Source organism: Aethalodelphis obliquidens, unplaced genomic scaffold (genome assembly GCF_003676395.1).
Source record: "Aethalodelphis obliquidens isolate GAN/ISIS:26980383/991018 unplaced genomic scaffold, ASM367639v1 scaffold47, whole genome shotgun sequence".
Classification (NCBI taxonomy): Eukaryota; Metazoa; Chordata; class Mammalia; order Artiodactyla; family Delphinidae; genus Aethalodelphis; species Aethalodelphis obliquidens.
Genome location: NW_020837991.1, coordinates 12,832,179 through 12,838,128, shown reverse-complemented (window position 1 = coordinate 12,838,128; position 5,950 = coordinate 12,832,179). Strand labels below are relative to the sequence as shown.

The 5,950-nt window shown below is 31.4% G+C and overlaps 1 protein-coding gene across 12 annotated transcripts in view; it reads left to right on the top strand.

Moving 5' to 3' along the window:
• The window catches only part of DPP10 (dipeptidyl peptidase like 10), a 1,275,593-nt gene that overhangs the window by 1,196,907 nt on the left and 72,736 nt on the right, over nucleotides 1-5,950 (top strand). The gene's annotated exons all lie outside the window — the stretch shown is intronic.

Sequence of the window (5,950 nt, the reverse complement as noted above, 5' to 3'; positions counted from 1 at the left end):
AGATAGATAGATAGTTAGATAGATAGACAGATAGATAGATTACCTGGGCAGGGGGAGAAGAATCATAAAGGAAAGTGTTTCACTATTTGAAAATTGTTTTTTCTATCATGGAAGCATAAATAAAATCAAAACAAACAATAGACTGGGAAAATATTTATAACATATGAGTTACAGTCCCTAACATACAAAAAGTTTCTACAGACTAATGAGAAACAAATGACCAATAGAAAAATGGAAAAGGGATACAAATAGGCACGTTGCAAAAGAGGAAATTCAAATGTTCAATAAAAATATGAAAAGATGTTCAGCCTCATTAGTCAGGAAAATGTAAATAAAAACAAGAATAAGGGGCTTCCCTGGTGGTGCAGTGGTTGAGAATCTGCCTGCCAATGCAGGAGACGCGGGTTCAAGCCCTGGTCTGGGAAGATCCCACATGCCACGGAGCAATTAGGCCCATGCGCCACAACTACTGAGCCTGTGTGTCTGGAGCCTGTGCTCCGTAACAAGACAGGTCATGATAGTGAGAGGCCCGCACACCACGATGAAGAGTGGCCCCTGCTTGCCACAACTAGAGAAAGCCCTCGCACAGAAACGAAGACCCAACACAGCCAAAAATAAATAAATTAAAAAAAAAAAAAAGATTATATAAAATCAGGGACTTCCCTGGTGGTCGTAGCCAAAAAGTAAGAAAAAGAAAAAAGAGTATATAAAATCAAACATAATCTCATCACCCCAGACTTGCACACTGCAAATCAATTGTTGTATATATTTCCAATTTCTTTTTACATTAAAAATATATCACTTTTTCTTAAAGTGTGCAATCAAAGCATATATATTGATTTGTAACATTTAAAGAGTAATATCTGAGCATTTTCTCACATCATTTAATTGCATTCTTAATATTTAATATTATTTGTAAATGTGATTTTAATAGCTATTCAACATCCTGTCTAGTAAATATATTATACTGTATTTAAATGAATTAATTTTCATCATCATATTTATTTCTAGTTTTGATACCAAAAATGATCCAGAGATAAATGTTCTTACCACAAATGTATATTTCTAGATGTCAAAAGTTACCTAGGCAAAGCATATGTGTACATATATGTATTTGTTTAGGTTTTGATATGGAATGTGAAACTGGCCCTCCAAAAATGGTGTACTAATTTACCGTCTAAACAGTAGTGCGTAGCACCAGTGATGATTTTTACCCCCTCTTCCTTCCCTTGATACACCAGAGGACTCCACCTAAATTGATGTGCCCAGGGAGTGAGAAATGACAGGAACAGAGAGCTTGGCAGCCGTCAGGAAGACCACCTTTGCAGTACTTGATGCTTAGCTATATTAGAGAGCTTCCCCATTGACTGCAAATATATTCATCTGTTTGAAGTATCTTACTAAATGAAATTAGTAAATTTTTGCAAACATTTTTCTCTCTTACACAATCAGTAGGTAAACAAAAAACATTAATTAGAGACCAGGCTACAAAATTAGTGTTTCAGGATATTTTCAATATATACATTGATGGTTGGCCTTACAAATATTTTAGTGGTTTTTTTCCCCTCATTTACAAGACTTATGCTTGTTAAAATAATTCCAAAAAATAAAAAATAGGAAAAAATTGTGTGTTCCTCCAGTCTACTTTTAAACATGATTATAATTTTATGTTAAGTACAGTATTTTATCCTATTTGAATTTAAATTTTAAAGCATAAGTTTCCCATAGTGCTAAACAATTTTGAAATGCAATTCTTTTGAATATTAATATTTAGTTGACTGGATGTACATAGTTAACCATTGTTGTTCAATGTTTAATTTAGTGGCAATTTACTGCAACTATAGATGTCACTATACATAAAGATTATTTTTATTATGAATTATTTCTTTAGTTGTGGTTAACAGAACTGGAATTCCTGAATCAAAAGTAAAATATTTCTAAACCCATATATATTTTTATATATATATATATATATATATTTCCAGATACTTTCTATATGAATATGTGAAAGCAAAATTTATGAGTACGGTTTATCTACTTTTATATATTCCATTAAAGATAATAATAAAAATAAAAACTGGCTCTTCCAAAAATCTTTATAGCTAAAATAAATTTTCTTCTGAGTAGAGTGTGAAGTATGCAGTATTGATATCAGTTTACATAGTTTCTGAATCAAACAATGATGCAAACCTTTTTTTACAGCAGACCACTTCAGATATTTCCCTCTCCCCTTTTCCCCCATAGAATTCTTTATGTAGACTTCTAACTCCTGAATTCCCATATTTGGAACCATAATATCCTATATCTTACAATGAAAGTTGCAGTCAAGAGAAAGGTTTTTGTCAAATACATGGCCGCCTTCTTCCCCTCTAATATGGGATAAGCAGAGTTTCAGCCATGTTAAGTGATTCAGATTTATAAGCATAAGCCATTGCCCTGTTATCTTCCAAAACTGTGTTAAATGAAAATTTATATATATTGGTGAATTCATTCACTTTTTCTATCCAGCAATACAAAGTTTTGCTTATGAGAGCTGATGATTTCACTTGGAACAATTTTAAATGCCATTATTCATTACAAATACTGTAGAAAATAGCATGCCCCCAATCCACAATTCTGTCACCCAATCAACTCAGTACAATTTTTTCATTACATTTCACTGCTGTATCTGATTAGGACATTGTCTGAAAACAATTAGTTCACCTCACATGATGAATAGACAGTAAATTAAAGCATGCTATTTTTAAGCACTGCAATATTTCCATTATTTAGAAGCTGTAAAAGTTAAACAGAATTTACTGTAAGAAATTTGAATGAACAGTGTATAATCAGGTGAAAAGCACATGCGTCATTAAACTTTTACTGATACCAATATGTTTCCAACTTATAAACAGATACTTAAAATTCATATTGAACTTGCTGAGTAAGATAAAATCTCTGCCGATCCAAGGAGAGGTGCCTGAGGTCTAATGTCCCAAATAAAAACACTTTATTTCCTAGATTTTCAGCTCTTTTGAAAATGAATGAAATTACTAGTTTTATTGCTGCCCTTATAAAATTAAAAGTGAAATATGAGTTCAATTTAAAGTATATTGCCATGTTGCCCTTGTCAAAATTCCACAATGGTTTCATATTCATAATCAATGTTTCTCTTCTACTAAGTGAATATAATGGAGATCATGGTGGCACAGAAAGAAAGAATTATTTCTGTGAAGTAAAATGAGTATTCTTTCCTGCTTTGTTAAATTACCTTTCCTGTGATTATATTTCTGCTGAAGGTGGATGGAAAATTAATTGAGGTACAGACTAGTCAAGTCCCTTGATATTTATTTTGAATTTACTGTATAGTCATCTACCATGTTCTGACTGGTATTGGAACTATTTACCTAGAGTCCAGATCAAACGTAATATGCTATTATTAGAAAATAGCTTACAAGTCTTATAACTATGTAACTATACAAGATAGTCTATGCTATTACATGCAAAATGGAGCGAAACTTATTCCCCAGCCCAGAGTTGCCCTGGTAGACATAAAGCAAGCAGAGAAATTACAGATGTTTGAAGTAAAGTCCAAAGGTTGTGAGGTTGTTATCATGGCTTCCAACAAGAGATCTTTTACTTCTACACTTAGAAACATATTTTGATCCGAGATGCATCATTGGATGTGTAATTTTTATTTTCTGTACACTGTATTCAAACATTTTTCAAAGCATTGGATTTTTGCTCATGATCACTTTTAATGTGGCCACTCTTCCATCCTTAAAACACACACACACACACACACACCAAAATTCTCTGAAAAACAGAGAACGTTTAAGCAATCTAGAAATCTGTGAACAAAATGCATCTCCAGATATGTACAAATATTGATCAAAGTTTCTTTACTTTTTAATGTTTTGAGATTTTGTTCATCTTGAAATTAGATGCACTAAAACCTGAGATCTTAGTCCTGTCCTTGGTCCATTCAAAACAGGATCTGAAAATGAGTAAGTAGGACTATCTACTGGGTTGTTGTCCTGTGGGAATTTGGCAATAAAATGTATGACTTCAGAACTCCATGCCAGCCTTCAGGCTGTGCCTGTCTCAAATCTCAGAACTTTGGTTTCATCTTTGCATTTATACTTTTATTCAGCAAGTACTTGTAAAGTGCCAGAATGCATCAGACAGCATACGAAGAAGTTAAAATAAAGAAGTCACATGCTTGTTGTTGACCTTGAGCAGCTAGAAGTCTAGAGAGCTCCCTTTAAGAATAAGGAATAGATGGTTTAGAAAGATGCGTACCAATAAGTCACTTATTGTTTTTTTGAAGGAAGATTCTAATACTACATATACATTATGGAATGACCTTTTAGTTTCTGCTTCCAGTAGTATAAGAAAGTAGATATTTAATAAAACTCTCCCACATCAAAAATCCTAGATTCTAGATATATTTATACCAAAAATGCATTTGAAGTATTATTTAGCTGATAGATTACACTCTCTGAAAACAATGCAATTGAATTAGAAGTGAATAACAACAATTATAACTTTTAAAAAGCGATATGTTTGAAAATAAAATATAATTTTTACATTTTTCATGGGTTAAATTATATATATCTATTATTTGTTATTTTATAATATAATTATACTATATTTATACATATATATTCAAATGTAGAAGAAGGACATGAGAAACTCAGTAGTAGAATTTAATGAAATAGAAAGTAAAGATAAAATAAAGGGGTTTAGCCAAATAAACAGTTGGTTCTTTGAAAAAAAATAATTCACACTAGAATGTATAACAAACTTAATTTAAAAAGAGGACAAGCCCCCAAAGTATAAATAATAGAAAGAAGGCATAACTGCAAATTTTATAATATTTTTTAAATGCTGTGTATAACCCATGTCAACAAATTTGAAAGCTTGAGTAAAATGGATAAATTCTAGAAAAAAGAAATACCAGGTCTGATTTAAGAAACAGACAACCTGAATTGTCCCATAATATTGAGGAAATGGAATCAGTGTCTTAAAATGTGTTCACATCAGGCACAGGAAGTTTTTTAAAGGTGGATTCTACCAAATATTCAGAAGCCTTAGAAATTTAAAAATAAAGAACTTCTTTAAGCTGACAAAGGCATTAATCAAAAGCTTAGATAATATAACATAATCTATAGTGGAAAATCAGTACATTTCTTTTAAAAATAAGCATTGAGAAAATGAATCAGAATGAAGTAACTTGAATATGCACAAAACCAAAGATGACAATTTTTAAAAATTACCACCCAAGAAAGTAAAACAAGAAAAAAAACTTGATAGAGAGAGGCATCTCTTAGAATATTGTCGGTAAAAGAAAAGGTGAAAACTAGTGGTAGAAATTAAGAACTCTACAGAAAAAAAATATTATCCACTCCTAATGGTGTCTCATTAGGGTGCTTCTAGGGATACTAGTTCTTAGGGAACTGTTAATAGCACTCCTTAGAAACACTGCTCCTTTAGAATTCAAGGGAGTCACCTTATCCTTCACCATTCTTAAGCATCTATATCCTGGAAAATCCAAGATACTTATAAAGAGCAAAATATGGTTGGCAATAGATTTACAAAATTACTATATGAGGAAAACAAAGTAGAATAAAATTTTTCCAATACATAAAGACACTTTTCCTGAAGAAAAACAATGATGAGGCAGAAGAATTCTATAAAACAATACTCCAAAAAGAATGACTATTATTATCAAAAAGAATGAATTATTATCATTAAATAAGCATATGTAGACATAAAATTATCAAGTGAGAAATTCAAAACCTAGAAAAGGCCTCATAAAGTAGAAATAAAGTTGTAAACCAAAAAGTGACAGATTTCAGGAAGGAAATGGAAAAGATAATACAAAATAATAACAGAAATAATTAATTGAAAGATGACCACTGGTAAATAGATATTTCTGAAAATATACTAATAGATAGCAAGAAGACCC